At 50.2% G+C, this 13629-nt stretch overlaps 1 long non-coding RNA gene across 1 annotated transcript; it reads left to right on the top strand.

Annotated features, from left to right (window-relative positions):
* The first annotated feature begins 3818 nt into the window (after positions 1–3818).
* Positions 3819–8992, top strand: LOC122158290. Its single transcript, XR_006168189.1, has 3 exons — positions 3819–3963; positions 8514–8630; positions 8718–8992. It is a non-coding gene; the product is annotated as an uncharacterized LOC122158290 (long non-coding RNA).
* The last annotated feature ends 4637 nt before the right edge of the window (positions 8993–13629 follow it).

Raw genomic sequence — 13629 nt, 5'->3', positions numbered from 1 at the left:
GGAGTGAGATAGAAAGGCTCAAACTGCCTCGAAGAAAGCAGCAAGCCTTGGATTTTGGAAGAATTTGCTCCAGGCTTCTCAGGGGATGGAAATGTTTCCTATAGCCAGCTGGGGGAAGATTAGATGACCTTTTGGCCGTAAGTTATTGCCAGCTAATAATTCCCACTTGTGTGCTGACAGGAGAGGGGAAGAGGTGTCTTTGCAGCAGAAATTGTGTTGAATGTTTAAAAAAAAAATACAATAAATCTCAGGAACACTGGAGCAGTGCATCCGTCGTTCATTCAGCTCCTAGGTGCAGAGTACGTGCCACTGTGTCTTCCTTTTCTATCTAGAAGAGAGATTACTGTATTAATTATGACATCTTTGTGAAGAGCTGAAGCATTGCTCAAGTCCTCTGTTCAACAGCAGAAAAATGTCAGATTCATCTCACGGTAAATTTGAAGTTACACCAACCTGAACTATCGCTACTGGCAGCATAATAATAATGCAGGTAATCAAAATCAGTTAAATTCCAGTGCCTTCCTATTGTCCTAGAAAATTCCAATCTGAGATCAGTTTGAGTTCATTTGACTTTTCAATGAAAGAAGTGGAACTTCTGAGGCACTTTGAAATAGGTATGTGGCTGGGTCTTTTCTTCAGCTGCACGTGTGCAGGCACGTGCATGGTGGTTCATGCCCAATACAGCCAGATGCTCTGGTTGGATGATAGGAAAAAATCCTCAGAAAGAGTGGTGATGCAGTGGCACAGCTGCCAGGGGAGTGGTGGGATCACTGTACCTGGAGGCATTAAAGAACCATGGAGATGAGGCACTGAGGGATGTGGGCAGTGAGCGTGTGGAGGGTGGCTGGCATTGGGCTTGGTAATCTCAGAGGTTTTTTCTACCTCTGTGATTCTGTGACAAGGAGTAACTGATCTGAGGCTGCTGTGTTGATGTTTGAAAACTGGGACTTGGGCCTACCGAGAGCCAGTGCTGTAAAATTTGGATGAGGTATTGATCAGGTGAGTGCCAAATGAAGAGTTTCCACCATGTAAGAGGGAGGAGGACCAAGCCTGGTACATTCTGCTCTACAGGGACCTTCCTGCAGACCTTGGAGCAACAAGAAGGAGGGGATCTGCATGTATCCCACCAGCAGTAACACCCCCAGGCACCATGTGCCCTATCTTCCAGATCACTAGAGACAGGAAGTTATCCAGGATCTTCAGCTTGTGGCCAGAATGGATGTGTTTCCGTAACATCTTGCCTTGATTTGGTACTGGCAAACCTTCCATAGTAGAGATGGAGCAGGAGATGGAGGGAACTGCCACCCAGACAGGGCTGCTGTGGCATGAGCTCTTGGGAGCAAAGGAAGAAACTATACATTTATATACATCTATTACAAATATATACATGTATGTGTGTATATGTATGTGTATATGTATATAGTAATCTTTTTGCCATTATCTGCATATAGAGCTGGGCTCTTTGGAAAAGGAATTGCCCTTCCATGCACAGACTGCCCTGTGCATGTAAGATTTTACTTACTCTTTTAAAACTTTTCCTGAGCCTTGCTGGCTGGACCCTTGGTAATGAGGGTAACATGAGCTTGATGCCCTATCTAAGCACAAATGCCTGAGTTGCTCCACGCCTCACTGAGCTTCTGTTTGGGCTGTTTTTCCATGTGGTGTCTCTTTGGGAAGTAATTCCTACTTCTGCCCATGGGATTTCAGAGTGCTTCGGTGCTTCTTTGGGGCCACGGCTATATGTGCCCCTGCTAGGGCACTCTGATGGGGTGTGAAAAATGCTCAGGGAATGGTCAGTTTGTGCCCCAGAGGGGGATGTGGGCATGGGGTGAGAGGGCAGATGGATGTGACCCAGAGGGAGAGCAGACTGTGAGTATGCATTACCAGCAGTCCTCAGTCAGAGCCACCACTCCCTCCCTTCTGGTCACTGGTTTATCCCCATCTTGATCTCTTCGGGCTGGGGCAGCTACCTGGCATCCTTTCCCCTGCAGCTGCTGCTCCTCTCTATACCCCCTTCAACTTGCCCATATGGGACATAACCTGTCCTCTCCACCTGCAAGGCATGAAGCAGAGCTGCCCCCTCCTAGCTCCTGCATTTCACTTACACATCCTTCGCCCTGCTGCAATGCCTCTGACAGCAACTCATCCCCTTTCCAGCTCTGAGCTGTGGCACACTGCAGCGCAGCAAGCCACCGTGCATGTGCCTCATCTTCCCCGTCCCATCGTGTCCAATCCCATCCTATTCCACCCCATCCCAACCCATTCCATCCCGTTCCACCCCACCTCATCCCACGCCAACCCATTCCATCCCATTCCACTCCATCTCATCCCATCCCATCCTATCTTGTCCTGTCCCATCCTCTCCACCCTATTCTCCCATCCCATCCCGCCCTGTCCATCCCATCCCATCCTATCTTGTCCTGTCCCGTTCCTTCCAGCCTTTCCCATCCCACCATGGAGGTGGCGGGCTCTCCAGGACCTCCCCTCCCTCCCTGCAGCCTCGAGTCGCGCCAGTGATGGGGAGAGCGTCACCGTCTCCTAGCAAGGCGCCTAGCAACGCTCCTAGCAACCGGGCAACATCTGCTCCCGCTGGACCAATCCGTGCAGGGCACATCTGGGCGCCCACCTCCGCGGGCTGCAGCCGGGCGGTGATGCGCTCCTCAGTGGCTGCAGGGACCCGCAGGAGCTGCCACCAGTGCCACCACTTCCAGCGGCAGCCAGCAGCTCGGAGCGGCCGGGGAAGGAAGAAGGACGGGAGCAGCTCTCCCTCCACAGCTGGGGATCGCGGGGTGAGTGCCGCAGGGCTGAGGGTGCTTGAGGACAGCGTGGCATTTGCTGGGCTGCGGGCGGCTGCTGGCACGCAGGGAGTTTTGTATGTGCGAGCTGCCGGCTTTGCAGAGCTGCGGAAGAGGGCATGGAGCCGAGCAGGGTGCAGCGTTGGTCCTGCAGGGCTACGGGCTGTGCACCGAGGTGCTGCTCTCTCTGCTGTCTTCCTATGGGCAAACTCTGCAAAGTAAGCAGAGCTACTTTTTGTTGCCTGTTTGCTAAGTGCCATCCTCAGGGATGAGACAGCCACCTAAGCATAGACGTGTTCTAGCTGCGAGACGCGCGCAAACACACACAAGCTCTATTTTCCTCTATCTTTCACAGTGTTTGGATCTGCTTTTTCTTCACGTGTGGACGTAGGCAGTATAAGCATCTCTGCACATAGAAGTGCAGAGGTGGGTCTGCACACATGGATCTGTTGATGTTTCTCTGCACGGTGCCATGGGGACCCTTGAGAAGGCAAACGTAGAAACACGCACAGTGCAGTAATCCTGGGACACAGAACCTGTAATCTGACTTTCCCCAGGGCTGTGTTAACTCTGCAGGCAGTGAGGGGCCAGGAGGGGGGCTGTGTGATGGGAAATGGATGTTGCCACTCCAAATGATGCTGTGGTTTCAGTTGTATTCCTTCAGCTTTCCTGTGAGGCTGACAAGAGCTGATGGGGAAAACAGCACACTGTTTCACGAGGTTGTGCTCAGGCTGCAGTCGTGTTTTGGCTCAGCAAACTTCCGGGTATTCCGAGGAGCTGTGTGTGCAGCATTTGCTCTGGGAGCATTACAACCGTACCACTGAGAGGCTGACATGGTTTTTCCTCATGTTCTGGTTTATGTCTGAAAGGCTGTCCGGGAAGCGAGGGTGAAGTCTGGGAGTTTGGAATAGACAGCCTCAGTGGTCTCTCCAACCTTAACGATTCTATGATTTGGATGTGACCCCAGGACTCTGTTTTTCCTGTTTTCTCTTCTCGTGCTCGTCCTGCTGCTGCCACCTGAGCCATGTTCCCCCTTGGTCCCCCCACAGGTGACGTTCTGCGGGGCTGTGCTGCCAGCAATGCTTGCTGAGCCCGTGCGAGGAGATCTCACCAGGACTGCTGGCATCATCCCAGAGAGACCCTTTGCAGACTGACTCCACATCCTCAGGTAATTGTCGTGTTTGCCAACTACTGCTGACCGGGCTTTGGAGCAAGGGAAATGACTGCTAAAGGGGGACTCAGATGGAATTAAGGTGTCATTCTATTTTTCTGCTGCATCTGGCTGAGCTATACCCATTTTCTTGGTCAGAGGGATGGAGGCAGGGGGGCTGCAGGGAACGGGAGCGGAGCAATCACCCATCACTGTCTCTGTTTTTGTGCATTCATGAGAGATATCCTGATGCCTGTGCCTGGTGAACTAGGGAGATCTGTAAAGCAATTAGAAGTCCCAAAAGAAGGCAGTTTTAAAGTGCAAAGCCACAGCTCCGGCAAGTAGGAAGGCTGCTACCTTCCCTCAGGTGATCAAACAAGGGGAATTTCTGTGCCCGGGTGGGGAGTGGGAGATCCATCCCTACGCTCTGCAATTGTCATTCCATGTGAAACCCATGATCTGGCAGTGTTCCCCATTCACATTTTCTCTGCCTGTGTTTTGAAGCTGGGAAAGCCTTGGCGGGACCTGAGGCTGCTTGTCCTGAGAAATGCGGCAGTGTAACATGAAATCAGAGCAGGGTTTCAGCTGAGCACTTTGTAATTGCAGTGTGGCTGAGGTTCATCACAGGTTCATCGCAGGGGAATTCATCACTGCAGCTTGACGGCAGCCGCAAGGACAAGGCAGTATCTCCAGCCATGTCAAAGTCACATCTCCTGCTGATAATAAATATCCATCTCTGCATGCTCAGAAGCACTGGATTTTCTATTTGTGCATGCAGGAGATGCTCAGAGATGCTCTCCATCTCAGCCGGCTCTCTTGCACTTCCATCCCCTTGTGCTGTGAGAGGAAGACCTGTGGGGCACCGGCTCATTTCAGTTGCGTGGTGCTGTTGGCTCCAGCTCACCCAGTGAGCCCCTGAATTTCTCCTGCAGCCATCTGCAGTGATGCACTGAGAGCAGCAGCTGCTCCAGCCCCAGCACTGCAGCAGCACACTGCAGGGACAGGTCTTCTTCCTCAGGAAAGGTGGGAAAAACAGAGGCAGCCAGAGCAGCTCTCTGTACAACCTGCAGACCCAGGGCTGGCAGTCCCCTTTCCATTTGCCTGAAGTGGAAAAGCACAATCTTTGCTTTCTCTCAGCTGCTTGGTCATTTGCTAACCCCCCTCTCTGAGATGACCCGTGGCCCTCCTGGGACCAGCAGTACTAATTCATGCTGCATAGAGGCTCTATCTCTGTGTGATGGGGGACCGTAAGGCAGGTGAAGACTATCTTGTGCCATTTGCAGCTCGATCATGAAGTTGCCATGCTATAAATCAATTTCCATTTCAATTTAGATAAGACCCTCTGCCCAAACATGCCTAATAACCCTGTGGGTCCACGCAGCGCTGTGATTATTCCCAGGGCAAGGAGTAAGAACAGGCACGTATTTGAAAGTACAGTTAAAGAGCTCATGAAGCTGCTCTGGGGAGACCTGGGAGGCAGCAGCCTCCATCCCCTCAGTGCCACGCATGGGATTTATGCTCCCAACTTCCATTAGTGCTAATGGCAGCGGGAGCCGCTGCGGTGCTGTGTGCATTCCGAGCAGCCGGGCTCGGCTGGGCAGGGAGGGCAAACTTCGCACTCAGGATCCACCGCTCCATCCCTGGGGGGATGGTTGGCCCCGTGCCTGGGATTGTGGTGCGGCACTGAAGAAATGTAATGTGATTAAGATGTATCTGTCTCCAACGCTGGCTGAGGCGGAGGCAGTGACTCATACCACCTTGCTGTAGCTGTCAAAACACTTGGCTGGCGAGAATAGCCTTCCTCACAAAAAAGCACTGATTCAATATGTTTATATTTAAACAAAACACGAAGGGTCTGATTCACTGCCGCATTACTACCGCCGTGCGTGCCTGCAGCCCGGCCAGGCAGTCCGCACTGACTTTCAGGAGTCCTGCAGGGCTGGAACCGCTGGGCTTTGCTGACAGCCAGCACCGAGCAGCTTGCGTCTGCTCTGCTCTTGGTCTTTGAGGAGCTTTGTGCTTGCAGGTGGGAACGTGTCCTTTTAAAATCAGCTTTGCAGCCCAGTGTTGGGAACAGGGATGGGGCCAGCTGCAGGAAGCTTCACGGAATCACAGAAAAACTGAAGCTGGAAAAAGACGTTTAAGATGCCCAAGTCCAACCCCAATCCATCTGCACTATGCTCACTGACCGTGTCCCTCTGCCACATCTCCATGGCTCTTGGACACAGCCTCCTCCTGTCCATCTGGCATGGCTATCCCAAGCAGTTTGCTGGTCCTTCGTCAGGACTGTTTGTCCTTAGGGCCAATGGTGTCCCAGTTGTCATCCTCCATCTCAAGGGAGATGGAAGAGATGGAGGGTTGAGTGGTGATGCTCTGCATGCCCTGGGTTTCTGTCCTGCCTCTGCTCATGTTCTGCATGCAGAGTACACAGGCTGTGCTTTCAGCCTTTTCAGTGGAAATCACCAGAGTGAGTTTTACAACTTAGAAGCTTGTTTTGAAGGAGAACAACAAGCCCCTGGTTGGCTCACCCTGCACTCTGGGTTTGGCTTTATTCCCATCCCCGATGGCACCATGGGAACATCACTTCTTCTTTCATACCTCTGTCCACTTCAGAGAAAGGCTGAGGAAAACTGTAATCATCATTAAGGTTGGAAATGACCTCCAACATCACCCAGTCCAGCCATTCACCTAGCACCAGTATTTCCCCCCTAAGCCACGTCCCTTAGTACCACATCTGCACATTTCTTGAACACCTCCAGGGACAGTGACTCTACCATCTCCTTAGACAGCCTGTTCTAGTGCTTGGCCATTCTTTCCGAGAAGAAATTTTTCCTAATATCCAACCTGAACCCCCCCACACCAGTACAACTTGAGGCTGGTTCTCACCCTATTGCTAGTTACGCAGAAGAGGCCGACCCCCACCTCACCACAACCTCCTTTCAGGTCATTATAGAGAGCTATAAAGTCTCCCCCGAGTCCTTGTGATGTTCTCTTATCCTACAGCTTTGGGAGCATAAATGCTTTTCTGCCTGTGTTCAGATAACACAGCAGGGAGGTTTGAACCTAGGAGAAGCAGTGTCAGTACCCAGGGTGCCCTGTCTCCAGTGTAATTCAAATGTAGGATAAAACCTGCCAGCAGTGAAGGCTGTGCATTTGGACCACTTTTTGCAGCTGCCCGGGACTGGCAGTGCTGTGAAGGCCATAGCTGTGCCCTGCTCCCAAGAGCTGTGCGCAGTGATCCATCCAGGCTGACAGAAACATGGCATTGTCCTATTGCAAGGAGGGATAGTCCCTTTCTGAGTCCTCTTTTGTGAGAGCAGTGCTGGGTCCCAAAGCAGGGCTGGGACACTTGGCTCCAGACAGGCCATTAATCCACCAGCCAAGGGATTTCTGCCCAGGTTTATAGTGTCCTTTATGGCAAACCTCCATTCTCACTAACCTGAAGTTCAGCAAGAAAACACAGGAAGAGTCTTCTATGAGGATTTGTCCTGTTTGGGCATCTCTTGTGGGTTTCGGCATGGAAAGAGGAAGGCAGAGCACATAACTTTCTCCTACCAGGGAAGGAGAGATGCCTCTAGCAGGGGCAGGATCAGTGTTAATGTCCTTTCACTCCCACCTGCAGCTCAGAGAGCGTGGTGGGATCCATCCAGCACCACGAGCTCTCTCTTATATGTGTGGTGTATTTGGTTCTGTTACCATAGGAGAGATTCTGCACTCCAGAACCAAGACCTTTATTGCCCCAATAGCCAAAGTTTTACACACCTCTGTAAAGGCATCTCAGTTTGGAGAAGGAAGCTTAAGCTCCGAGACCTGACTGTGAGCGGCTCCAGGTGGTGACTTTCTGTGGACTTTAAAATTGACCATTAATAACCTTCAGAAAAATAGCACGTTTGAAAGCAAACCACAGAAACTGCTTTTAACAGAGAGAGTTTTGTCCACGATGATGTCAACCCCAAACACACGTGCCTCCTGTCTAATGAAACCAAAACCCAGCCTGCGTTCTGTCTGGTGCTCACCAGAAGGAAAGTTACGGTCCCACTGCAGTGATGTAGCACTGTGACTCCTCTGCTAAAGAGGAGCAGCTGGGAGCAGCCCGCGGGACCCCCAGGGCTCTGCGCTCCCTTCCCTTCGCTGAAGGGCTGAGCATCAAGCAGGCTGCGAGCGCTCAGAGCTGCCCAAGGATCAGCAGCAGCAGCACACCGAGCCGGGCTGCCATGGGACCACACTACCACCTAGCGAGAGATCGCTGCAAAGCTGGCCGGCAGCACCCGGAGCTGGGCTCGGGTTATCACCTACCTTGGTCCGGAGGGCGGTCACCAGCCGGGGTACTGATGGCAGCAGCTCTAGTGCAGGTGGTCACTGCTCCTGAGCATGGTTTGGCTTGGAAGGGACTTTACAGCCCACCCAGCTCCAGCCCCTGCTGAGAGCTGGTTGCCAGCCACCAGCTCAGCCTGCCCAGGGCCCCTCCGCAGCCTCGGGCACCTGCAGGGATGGGGCACACACAGTAAAGAGTTTCCTCCTAACATCTAACCTAAATCTAACCTAAACCCTCTCTTAATCTTGCACAGAGCTGATCTGACTGGGGCCTACCAAATCCATTAACGACGTCGAAAGTAGCCTACTTTAAGAGAAAATATGCAGAAGAAGAACATCTACATCAAGATTACCATGAGTACTGTCCAAAAGTGAGTAGCTTTCTCCTTCCAGCTCCCATCCTCCCTCGGTTACATCCCTCCCTACTAAAGACCCGTGTGATGCTCTTTGCTCCCCAGCACCTGATAATCCCTGAGGACCGGACTTGTATTCTAAAACTTTCTCTCCAGAAACTCCGATTCCTGGAAGATCCCGAAGCCTATCTCCGTAGGTCGGTGTTAATTAACAATCTGTTGAGGAAGATTCACCTAGAGACAGAGAGGGAGAGCTATGAATACTTTAAGGAGGCTCCGTGCTATAGGACTGCTTACTCTGACTCACGAAAACGGCTGAAGTTTATGGTACACGAGTGCTGTTCTCAGTCACTCTATTATGAAGAGCTGCATTCGTATCGCATTGTGCCTTATTCTGCAGAGAACGCCGTTTATGGGATGGGCTACACAAGCAGCCACCTGGAGCAAAATTCTCAATTGCTTATTTATAAAATGAATTAAAGTAGCTGTTAGACCCACCGATGTTTGTTTCTGAATGCTTGAACTGCTTGCTGAGGCGTTAGGATGAGGCACTGATTGCAGAGATGCCCGTGGTGAGGTGGGAGCGGAGCTTGGACTCAGCAGCTTGGGGTGAGTTGGGTGCTTTGGGCACCTCTCCGCAGCCCCATGTTAACCAATTGGCCACGAAGCACCGTGCACACACAGGGCAGGTGTGATGCTGAGGCCTCACACACATGCAATGTGTCGTGTGGAAGCAAAGCCACGTTGCAGTTCTCTGTGTGTAGATACAGATGCTGGGAATCACTTTGTCGTTCAGTTGTGCCACCCTTAGCAGAAGGGGAGCCCCAGGTAGCGGAGCAGGCCGGCAGCGAGGAGCCAGGTGCCAGTTACTGACTGCGAAGGGACAGATAGGAAGTTTCACTGAGGAAATGCTTTGTACATGAAAGGGTCAGTGCCGAAGGAATGGCTTTTGCTTAGGATGCTCAGAGACTAACTCGCTTGCTACTTAAACTACTATGAGATTTGCAAGGTTATTACTATTATTTTTAGAATAATTGCATTCACCTTTTTAATTACATTATCTCTTAGCTGGTATTTACTTTGCTATTCTAGTACAGAGCAGAACGGCTCACAGGACAGATTGTTTCTTTGTCCTGTCGCCATGTTCCCTTAGCTTCATTCAGGCTGTTTCCCCCATACCTTCCTGCATGCTGACCTGCTGTTTAGCAAGGGGTTCACACTGGTGCTAGGAAACAATAGGTAAACATTGATTTTGACATGGAAAGACAGAAAAGCAGTGGTAACTTCTCTGGATAGAGAATGAATGTATGTGACAGATGCTAGTAGAAGTTCAGAGGTACTCCTGATGAAGCTGCTCAGCAATGGTAATGGTGTTTCAGGTGAAGTGAAATCATAGAGCCACAGAATGGCTTGGGTTGGAAGGGACCTCAAGGATGGTTATGTTTTAACCCCCGTCTTGTGCAGCACTGCCAGCTGCTAGGCTAAATACTGGATCAGATTGCCCAGGGCCCAATCTAACCAAAATGTCTGATTTTGACCTGGGAGTTAACCTTAGGTTATGTAAATATGTATCTTATGAGCTGCGGATTGACATGAGAGCTGTTCAGCAAAACTGGTGATCACAAGTGGGAGGTTTTATAGCTGCCAAAGCTGTACCATGAAAATACCAAAGAGTAATATAAGGGAAGAGATGATGCTCCAGCAAAAGCAATGATTGCACTATAACCTGGGGAAATGTGATGAACGAGCTGTGATGTATCAGTGACTGATTCCTAGGACTGCTGACCTAATACACCAATGGTCCAAACCTGTCCTACAGAGCTGCAGAATTATTGTGGGGGAGTCTGGCCTTGCCTGGCAGGCTGCCAGCCCTGCATCTTTAGAGCAGAGCAAATAGAAGAGCACTCTCAGCTGGAGGCAGGTTCATGTTGAAGAACAGAATTTGTTTTTAGTTTTGGAAGTCTTTTCTCATGCAGATGTGGCTGATGCTATTTCTGAAGTACAAAAAATACCACTGCTTGACCAGGCTGTGCTCAGTGCAGGGCTAGAGGAGGAACCTCACAGCATCTCAGCTGTGACACTGCAGCTGCTGGGCACGTGTTCACAGCACAGGACAAAGGAGGGGAGTAGGAGGTGCAAGGAGCAACATGAACTCCTGCCCCAGCAGTACAGGTTTAGGGGACAGAAAGCAGCAGCAAGGTGCAGCTTATTAGTGCAAAACAACAGTTTATATGAAGAGAAGGATAACCTGCAAAGTGGGGAGCATGAGCAGCACAGGTACTGTGGGAAGGCTGGGAATGGGGCACTGCGGGCAGAGGCAGAGGTAGCGCCTGTGCCCAGGAGGCCACTGGGGGCACAGTGTGCCGTGTGGTTGTTCAGTCAGTGTGATTCTTCTGCTATAAACTGACTTGGTTTATGCACTTGTTTTGCTCTTTTTGTCTGTTTTTGCCTGAACTCACAGCAGTGCAGGGGCTACACTGAATGCTAGGGTGCTTTCCCCCTCCGATCTGCTCTGTTACACTCAGAGGATAGTCCTGGCCTGAAAAATGAAATTTCCTACATCAAATAACAATTGCTGCATTGGCACGAATGCTCGGTAGGATTAAGGCCTTTAACCTTTAACCTTACCTTAGCATTATCCCACCATCTCACAAATGACAAATTCCCTCCTCTGCTGAACAGGGCAGGCATATTCCTGCCTACTGCGTGCTCAGGAGGTAGCACAGGCAAGAACTGGGATCAGACAACAAAACCACTTGGGTACCTGTGAAAGAAGGTAACACTTTACTCACGTTTTCTCCTCTTGAACAAAAAAACGTTGTCTGATTTTATTTCTTAAATTTCTACTTGCTCCAGGAGATGTTACAACTCCTTCTTTCTAGAATGTTGGCTTTGATTTGAAATTGAGTTACAGGTCCTCAACTCTAAACATTGCATCTGCTCAAGTTTTTGCTGCCTTATGCTTCACACAGTGATTTTTGCCAGTGAAAAGTGGATCAACATTCAACCATTCAACCGTAGCGCTTGATAGCCATAACCTGCAGTGATGAAGCAGTACAGAGGTGCAGTAGCATCACAAGTTGCTCCAGAAATGTTTGACACTTTTTGAACGACGTACCGCTTCTATCACTTATTTTCCAAGCTCCTGGGCACCAGCCCTTTAATACAGCTTCATGCAGTGATTGTTCTGTTTTAGGGCTCATAGCTGCAATTCAGCTCTTCTGGCTCTGATGTGTGAATGTGTAGGTGGTCAGATTTCGGCGATAAGTATATATATACACATATATAGATGTTCCATTATGACTGCGATAGGAACTCCCACACATGGGCTATGTTTGCACTGGATGTAAGGAAGGACCTTCCTTCCCTTTGATTCTGTTGCCTTGGAGATAGCATTCATGAGGCGATGGTGGGTGGCACAGACAGACCTGCTCACAGGTAGCTGGTCATTCCCAATAGGGCTGGCTTAGGACAATGTGTGGTCATTTTGGAACAGCACATGTGACTGTAATTAGTGTTTAAAAGAGTTTAGCTCCCTCTGTGCCACTCTCTCGCTTGGCTATGAGTGCTGGACTTGAGCTGGTGGCACTGAGCAGCAACAGGAGGCTCTGCATGGAATCAGCTTTGCATTCTGACATCTCCAAAATGTAGGGCTCTGCTCCACCATACACCTTGGTTATTGCCTCTCTGTGCACATCCGTGCGAGGCTCCTTATGTGCTCCATGCTCAGCATGTGCAATGTGGGTGCTGCCCTGTCCTAATGTGCTCCTCCATTGCTGAATTACCAGAGAGAAGTGAGGGCAGAGCTGCTGCTTGACTTCTGGAATACATTGATATTGCACTGTAAATGGAACTGTTGTTTTTGATGAATGTGTTGAGTATATGGACTACGGTGCCTTAAAGTCCCATCTTCATACAGCCTTTGTACATGCAAACCCGCATCCCGCCTTTAGCCGACAGCCCCATGCACGCCATGCCGCTCCGGCTCTGTGCCCACAGGGCCTTGGGAAGCACCAGCCCCACTTCACACTTTGGCAATTTCCTCTTCTCCTCTTTTCTAGACTGCTTTCCTCCCTGCGGTCGGTCCCTGAATTTCTCTTTTTCCAGTTTCTGCCATCCCCGGGTTCTGCACTAGCCGCCCTGCCTTCACGTGAGCTCCAACCGTTGTACAAAAGCCGTCTCCAGCTTCTAAATGCCACATTGTGCTCTCAGCAGGGAATCACAACTGCATATAATGACTGCGGCAGGTGCCGTCAAGTATTTCATCTGATATTTGACGCGCTTAACTCCGCAGAAAGGGGAACGCTCGCTTCTGCTGGAATGCATGAGCCTGCGCTGTGTTACAGGTGACTGTACACCAACTCACTGGGATCACGCCTACTGATTCTACGATGGTAAATGGCTTTTTAATGTTTAAAATTACTCGGGACCTGATTGAAAGGTTTTTATGAAATCGTTTTCTAAAGTGAATAGTAGAAAAATGTATAGGTATTTTAAATATACATATAACGTGCATGTTATTAATAAAGATCTATTTCTATTGAATCAGACGGACTCTTGTTGAATATATGCTGTTTTCTTCATGAGTTAACATGCAAAGCTATTCGGGAAAGTTTTCTAACAACATTAACACTCTGAAAAATGAAAACCCCACCTATTCTTGGAGGGAGTGCTTCCCAGGGGTGAATCCGGGCCCATGTCATGTGTTGGAGCTGTTCCTTCGGGTGCCATGCAAACCCTGGGACTCCCTTGTCCTGTCCCCAACACATATTAGGATAAATTTCTTCTCCAAAGGAGTGGTGATGCAGTGGCACAGCTGCCATGGGAGTGGTGGGGTCACCATTCATGGAGGTGTTCAAGAACCATGGAGATGTAGCACTGAGAGATGTGGGCAGTGGGCATGGTGGGGGTGGGTTGACAATTGAACCTTGTCATCTCAGAGGTCTTTTCCAACGTTAATGATTCTATGAATGTTTATAAAAAGATGAGCTTTCCTCCTGTGCAGGATGGGAGCTTG

This window comes from Centrocercus urophasianus, unplaced genomic scaffold (assembly GCF_019232065.1).
Source record: "Centrocercus urophasianus isolate 14NV4802_14NV808 unplaced genomic scaffold, USGS_Curo_1.0 seq_14, whole genome shotgun sequence".
Classification (NCBI taxonomy): domain Eukaryota; kingdom Metazoa; phylum Chordata; class Aves; order Galliformes; family Phasianidae; genus Centrocercus; species Centrocercus urophasianus.
The sequence above is the reverse complement of the archived record's forward strand: the minus strand, read 5'-3'. Positions and strand labels throughout refer to the sequence as shown.